The 6,046-nt window shown below is 45.0% G+C and overlaps 1 long non-coding RNA gene across 1 annotated transcript; it reads left to right on the forward strand.

The window, feature by feature from the left end:
• The first annotated feature begins 4,507 nt into the window (after positions 1-4,507).
• Positions 4,508-6,046, forward strand: LOC112270924. The gene is made up of 2 exons (XR_002963563.1): positions 4,508-5,095; positions 5,792-6,046. It is a non-coding gene; the product is annotated as an uncharacterized LOC112270924 (long non-coding RNA).

Below are 6,046 nucleotides of genomic sequence, written 5' to 3' on the forward strand. Positions count from 1 at the left end.
CACATAACACCGCATGTAGTCTACCCGGGCTCCAAAATAACTAGCCTCAGCCTGATCAATACTAAACATGATGCACACGAGTATATTTGCACCTCGTCCAAAATAAATTATATGCCTCTTTCATATGGGTGCACATATGATAAGAAAAAAAAATGAATGGCGATTAGGCACATAGCCTGTGTCGCTTGCACCAACAATCATATAGTACATTTAAATATTTGATTCACATAGTCTGAGCCGTAAAAATACTAAAATGATAAACTGTGCCTGCGCATGGGTTCCCATTGGAATTCCATGATATGAGGCAGATGCTAAATTATAAGTTACGTTCTACACGTGGCTTTTCCAAAATAAAATAAAATGAATGGAGCATATTAGCAATATATATATTACAAGATACCAAATATAATGATGAAAATATAACTCATAAAACATCACTTTGATTATGATGCTTATAGGCATTATAGTCATACATGTGCCACTAAAATATGTCAAATTAATATGCATGGCCAATATATAAATATGGGATCAACATCGTGAGCTCCAGGCTTAACCAAAACTATATGTTCGCACTTGATATCATACTAGTGCAAACTAAATCCAGAAATCTGCTCCATAATGCGAATATATGCTCCAAAATTCTAAACACAATCACATGAACAAACTTCAAGTTCCCCGAGCAGGCGTCCGTCAGCAACAAGCGAGGAGGACTTTATTTTATTTTTATCTTTTGTAATAGTCATAGGCATATGTTGTAATCCTTTAGAAATGTTGGAATTCTTAATCAGGGGTTTTCTCGTGAGAGATGTAATTAACAGAGTTTTTATGTAAATGTAAGAATTCTGGAAGTAAAGAGCCTGCAATGTTTGATCCTTTGTTTATTTATGCATTTACGCATTTAAATTATACTATCTGTCTCTATGACGTGGATGCGTATTTCCCGCCCCATTTTCCCGTCATCAGTTCCCAGGTTTCTCCTTTCTTCTCCTTCGTTTTCCTCGATCTCGGTGAAGGGCAAGCGGCGGCGCGTGCCTCACCGGCGGCGGGTGGCCTTCTACGATGGCGGTGGCTGACAAGCGTCTGCTGCCGCGGGCAAGTGAGGCGGAGTGGGGCTGCATGAGCGGCGGTGCTCTTTCGTGGTGGCTTCGTGCGCCCCTTGCAACTCCGGTGGCCTCTTCATCTCGCAGTGGCCCACACAACGCCATGGTGGCGTGGTGTATTCTCTTCTGCTGCGACATTGGGGTCCAGTCTGTGCCTTCCTTGTTTGTCACTATAAGAAATGTATTGATTTATGACCTTTTCTTAGTGAGGATGGTTGAAATGGTCATAGGTTGTTTGGTAGGGAAAGGTCATAATTCAATCACACAAAATGGTCATAAAATGAGTAACGCAATTTACGATGTTATTTATAATTGATTGTGACCATCAAAGATGGTCATCAAACTGTGACGATTTTGTGACGAAAATGATGGGTCATAAATCAACATATTTCTTGTAGTGTGTAGAATAGGTGTTCGAGGTAGTAGCTCCCGGTGAAAACTTGCATAGACCTTGGTCTTTATCGATGACATCGACGTTGCGACATTTTCCTGCTTGGAGGTGTTATTGATGAGGAGCTTCTACCTTCCCTCACTTTGATGTCTCGCGGTCTCCGCGTGAAAACCTAAGATTTGGCTATGACTAGATCGGGCGATGGCAGCGTTCTAACGTCGCTTCCCTCCTTGGGGGCGTTGCCATGGAGATCATGACTCTTGGTAGCACATAGTGGCATGCTTGTTCAAAGGCGGAGCTTTGTCTCGGGTTTGTTGTAGGTTGGGCGGTGTCTCTTTCCTGTGTCTTGTTTAATTTGCCTAGGCCGACGGTTTGTGTTCGGCGAGAATGTGCGTTTCTTATCCTTTGGTGTGGTCTCAGCATGTGATGCCTTCCGTCTTCACCATCGGCTCGTAGGTGTCATGTTGTATTTTTGGTGGTGTATGGTCCTTCCACTTAGCCGACGGCGTGTAGAGGTATGATCTCGGTTGTGAGTCGCCCTTCGACTTCATCTGCGGCACATCGGCATCGCGGTGGGTCTCGGTGGCGCACAACCCTTCGACTCTACTGGCTACGTCAGTGTTGTGGTGCGGCCTCAACTGTGTGCTTCCTTTCGCCTACGACGACGACACATTGTCTGGGTGGGCTCGGCAGATCGATGCCTTTCGACTTCATCGTCGGTACTCTTTATTGTGCATTTCTTTCACCGTTGGCATGTTTCGAGTGTCTAGGTTTTTCTTTGTTGTGTTTCTTTTCGCAAATGCTGCCGTTGTACTGTTGTATCCCGATTCCTTTATTTAATTGAAATGTTCTATAGGCTGGTTTTTGCCCTCCGTAGTCCCCTTCGAAAAATAAAAGAAGGGCAATACTACAGACTATCGTAATAAAAGAAGGGACTGAGGGAAGACCATGGGCTTTTTGATTTTTTTACCAGTAACAAGTAAATACTTTGTTTGGAAGTAAGAAACTTGCAATAGTGAGGGGATAAAAATGGGATGCAATTTAATTGCGTCAGCCAAGTCTCGAACTCGAGTCTTCTTGACTCTGATACCATGAATAATTTCACGCACCGTAACAGTTCACCCAAAAGCTGAAGCTAATTGCGGAAGGTGGGTAATCCATTATATTTCAACAATTTTGAAACAACTTTGGAGTATTGAAAGTTCTTTCTTTAAAAGTTCAATGCATTTTGTATCTATAAACTCTTTCCTAATCCCTCTTAAAATACCATGTTCATTTCCTATGCACCATACGAAGGCACCACTACAAAAAATCATATGTTTTGAGATCTTGTAGGAATCCCATGAACAAGGAGTTTTAATACTGTTTTTCTTTTCTTTTCTTTTTTTGTTATTCCTAGGTTTTCTAATTCCTGCAGTCCAAAGAAGTGCTGAGAAGTTTGTCTTAGGACTTCTACATGTCAATAATTTCTTGATATGATACTTTTTTTTCTTCCGGGTGACCATCCAGCAAGTCGCAAACTTCTTTTGGATGATACATTCTGGACTACACACGATCTTTTTTCACCTTCAAATAACATATGCGTCGTACAAACCTAAAATAATTATATACACTTGTTGTGACTAAGAAACATAATTAATGTGTTGGTTTTAGAAAAGAAAATGAGGGTCATGATTAGGTACAATGTTTCCATCGTTAAGCCAGACACAACTAGTCGCTCTGCTAGCGTCAACCATGTGGCATATTTGAGAGGCCCGAAATGATGTGTGGAACAACGGAGGCACATTCATCCTTAACGTGGTGTTCAGAAGATCAAGCATGCTTATGTCCAGTTGATGTTGCGAAATCTTTTCAAGACGGGACATGTGCATAGATGTGAGTCAACCCCAGTTCTTAAGTGTGCATTGTCGTCGGACAACTCGGCGATGGTTAAGATAGATGCAAATATTTTCCCAGCCTCAAAACATTGTTGGGAATTGACATCGTGATCAAGGACCACAAGTCCACAATCGCATGTGCTTATCTGCTTGCAACAGGCCTGTTACAAGGATTAAAACGCCTAAACATGCAGAAGCTTGGATTTAAATCTGGCCATCTTGCTTTGAACTGTCTGTCTCTCCGCAGAATGTGAATCCTGTTGTTAGCTGAATCCCGTGAGCAAATTTTTTACTCCCTCCGTCTGATAAAAGATGTCTCAAGTTTGTCAAAATTTGAATGTATTTAGACATGACTTAGCATATAGATGCTTTCAAATTTAATCAAAGTTAAGACATCTTTTGTTGGAGAGAGAGAGCAGAATATCTTGTGATGAGCCACTGTTTGCTGTTTGTGTTTTCAATTATGCTCCAATTCGTATCAAGGAAACGCTTTGTATTGATGTTATATGATCAATTAAAGAGTGCCGACATTCTCTTAAAGAAAAGCTCGGAAGACTAGTTACCCTAAACATGTGTTGGCCCCGTTTTGTCCAAGTTGGGTACCGCCGATTTAGAAAGCCAGCTCGGACGGTCGATCTGAAGAAAAGCAAGGGAGGGAGGGAGGCAGCCAGCTTGGCGGCAACTAACGGCCGAACAGGGCAACAGGCAACTGGTGGTGCTCGATTTGTCCAGCTGAAAAGCCTTCTAATCTCGTCGCTTTCCAGGTTCCGGAGCATGCATTTCGGCGATTATGCTGCGTACACCTGCCGTCCTGTACCCTCCCGCATCTCCGCTCTGGTTGCCGGCCACTTGACAAATCGGCTGCGGGCCCGCTGCTGCCAAAGGCGAACATGATGGTTACCGTTACACAACACACACGCGCGATTGATTATTTTTCGAGTAAGATGGATCCGAAATCCTAATTATTTAGTAAATGTCACAAGTTAGTCTAGTTCTTTAAAACTGCATGTTTTAGTTTTATTTTTTTTATAAGTGGTTCATCTTAGGTCCTAAGGTGGCTCGGACATGTGCCTCTTCCTGACGTGGTTATTTAGGCCCACAAATCAGGTGCCCACGTGGAATTTTTGTTGTGAAAACTCCCTCCTTCTCTCCTCTCCCTCACTCGGGCCTCAGCCCGCAGCTCTGTGTCGTCGCCGCCGCACTCCTCATGCTCCTCTCCCTCGCCGTCCCCCCCTCCTGCATCTCCTCCTCCACCTCGCCCTTCCCGCTCTCCGCCTCCTCCCGCTCCTCCACCTCCTCTTTCAATTCCATCGCTGTCCTCGCGGACGAGGATGCCGCCGATGCCACCATGACCGCTGTGCTCGACATCCGGCTCAACTCAAGTCTCCGCACTCCCAACCTCGTCCCGCCTACCCATTCTCTCGCTACGTCCACGCACTCACCTACCCAGAGAAGCCCCCTCCGGCCACTTCCCACCTCGTCGGAGACAATCACCTGCCCCGGCACTCCTTTAGCCCCCCAAAGGCGAAGCTGACGGGGTTAATGGTAGTGGAGGCCGCGGTGGAGAAGAGCGTCGCCGGCGCCGCTGCTGCTATTAGAGGAGGAGTAGCCCCGGAGAGCGGCGGGTTGAGGCGGTCCCGGTTCCGGCGGATCTGCTCTGCTGTGGCCGCGCCAAGGGCCGCAAGACGAGCAACCAGGACGCCGCAATCGAGCTGGGCAAGGAACTGGTACGTAATAGTACTCCGTAAGAACCGAGTATCAAATCAACCCCCTCCGGAATCCCCGTAAGAATCCGATCTTTTTGGTTAAATTTCGCACCAACAGAATGGAAAGGGAAGAGCTCCATGAGGGTGTTCGTGGTGTCGAACAGAGAAAGAGGAGGAGAAGAGCAGATGAGGAAAGGCTGACACGGGAGAGAAGGAGGGGGTTTTCATAAAAAATTGTTCACGTGGGCACCTGACTTGTGGGCCTAAATAGCCACGTCGGGAGGAGGCACACGCCCGAGCCACCTTAGGACCTGTGATGAACCACTTAATGAAAGAAACAGGACTAAAATGTGCAGTTTCATAGAATTAGGAATAACTTGAGATCTTTACGAAAGAATTAGCACTTATGATGCATTTTACTTTTTTTTTTCTTTCCATCCGGTTCGCCGGTTGCAAATCTGCATGTGCACCCCAATCCTCGGTACCGTGCGGACAAGTTAAAGAAAAACGGGACGATCCTTGGTCCCGCGCCCTGTGTATGCGATTATCGGTATTCTTTTCTTGTCCGGTCAATCGATGAACGACAGAGAGTGAGTGACGCCCTATCTATAGACGATGAGCAGACAGCGACACGTGCTGCTCTTGATTACTACTGTCTTTTGTGCTTCTTCTCTTTCTATATATACATAGTAGGTCTTTGATGATTTGTGGAAAAAGGTTTCAGGTAATGAATCCAGTGGCATTTTGTCAAATGGGGAATGCTGGTGGGCTTTAAACAATGGGAGAAAATGGATCTCTGGGCAGGATCGTACACAATGACCTTTAACCAGCGTTTCTTTTGAGTAAAGTATGTTGCCGGTGCATCAATGCATCTATGTTAGGCTTGATTTGACGGTTATGTAACTGGTTTGTGGTGAAGTTATTAAATTTGGTCACATTTTAATATGGAAGGAGCGACAAATTTAGAATGTA

The sequence above is a fragment of the Brachypodium distachyon genome, chromosome 2 (genome assembly GCF_000005505.3).
Source record: "Brachypodium distachyon strain Bd21 chromosome 2, Brachypodium_distachyon_v3.0, whole genome shotgun sequence".
In the NCBI taxonomy this organism is placed as follows: domain Eukaryota; kingdom Viridiplantae; phylum Streptophyta; class Magnoliopsida; order Poales; family Poaceae; genus Brachypodium; species Brachypodium distachyon.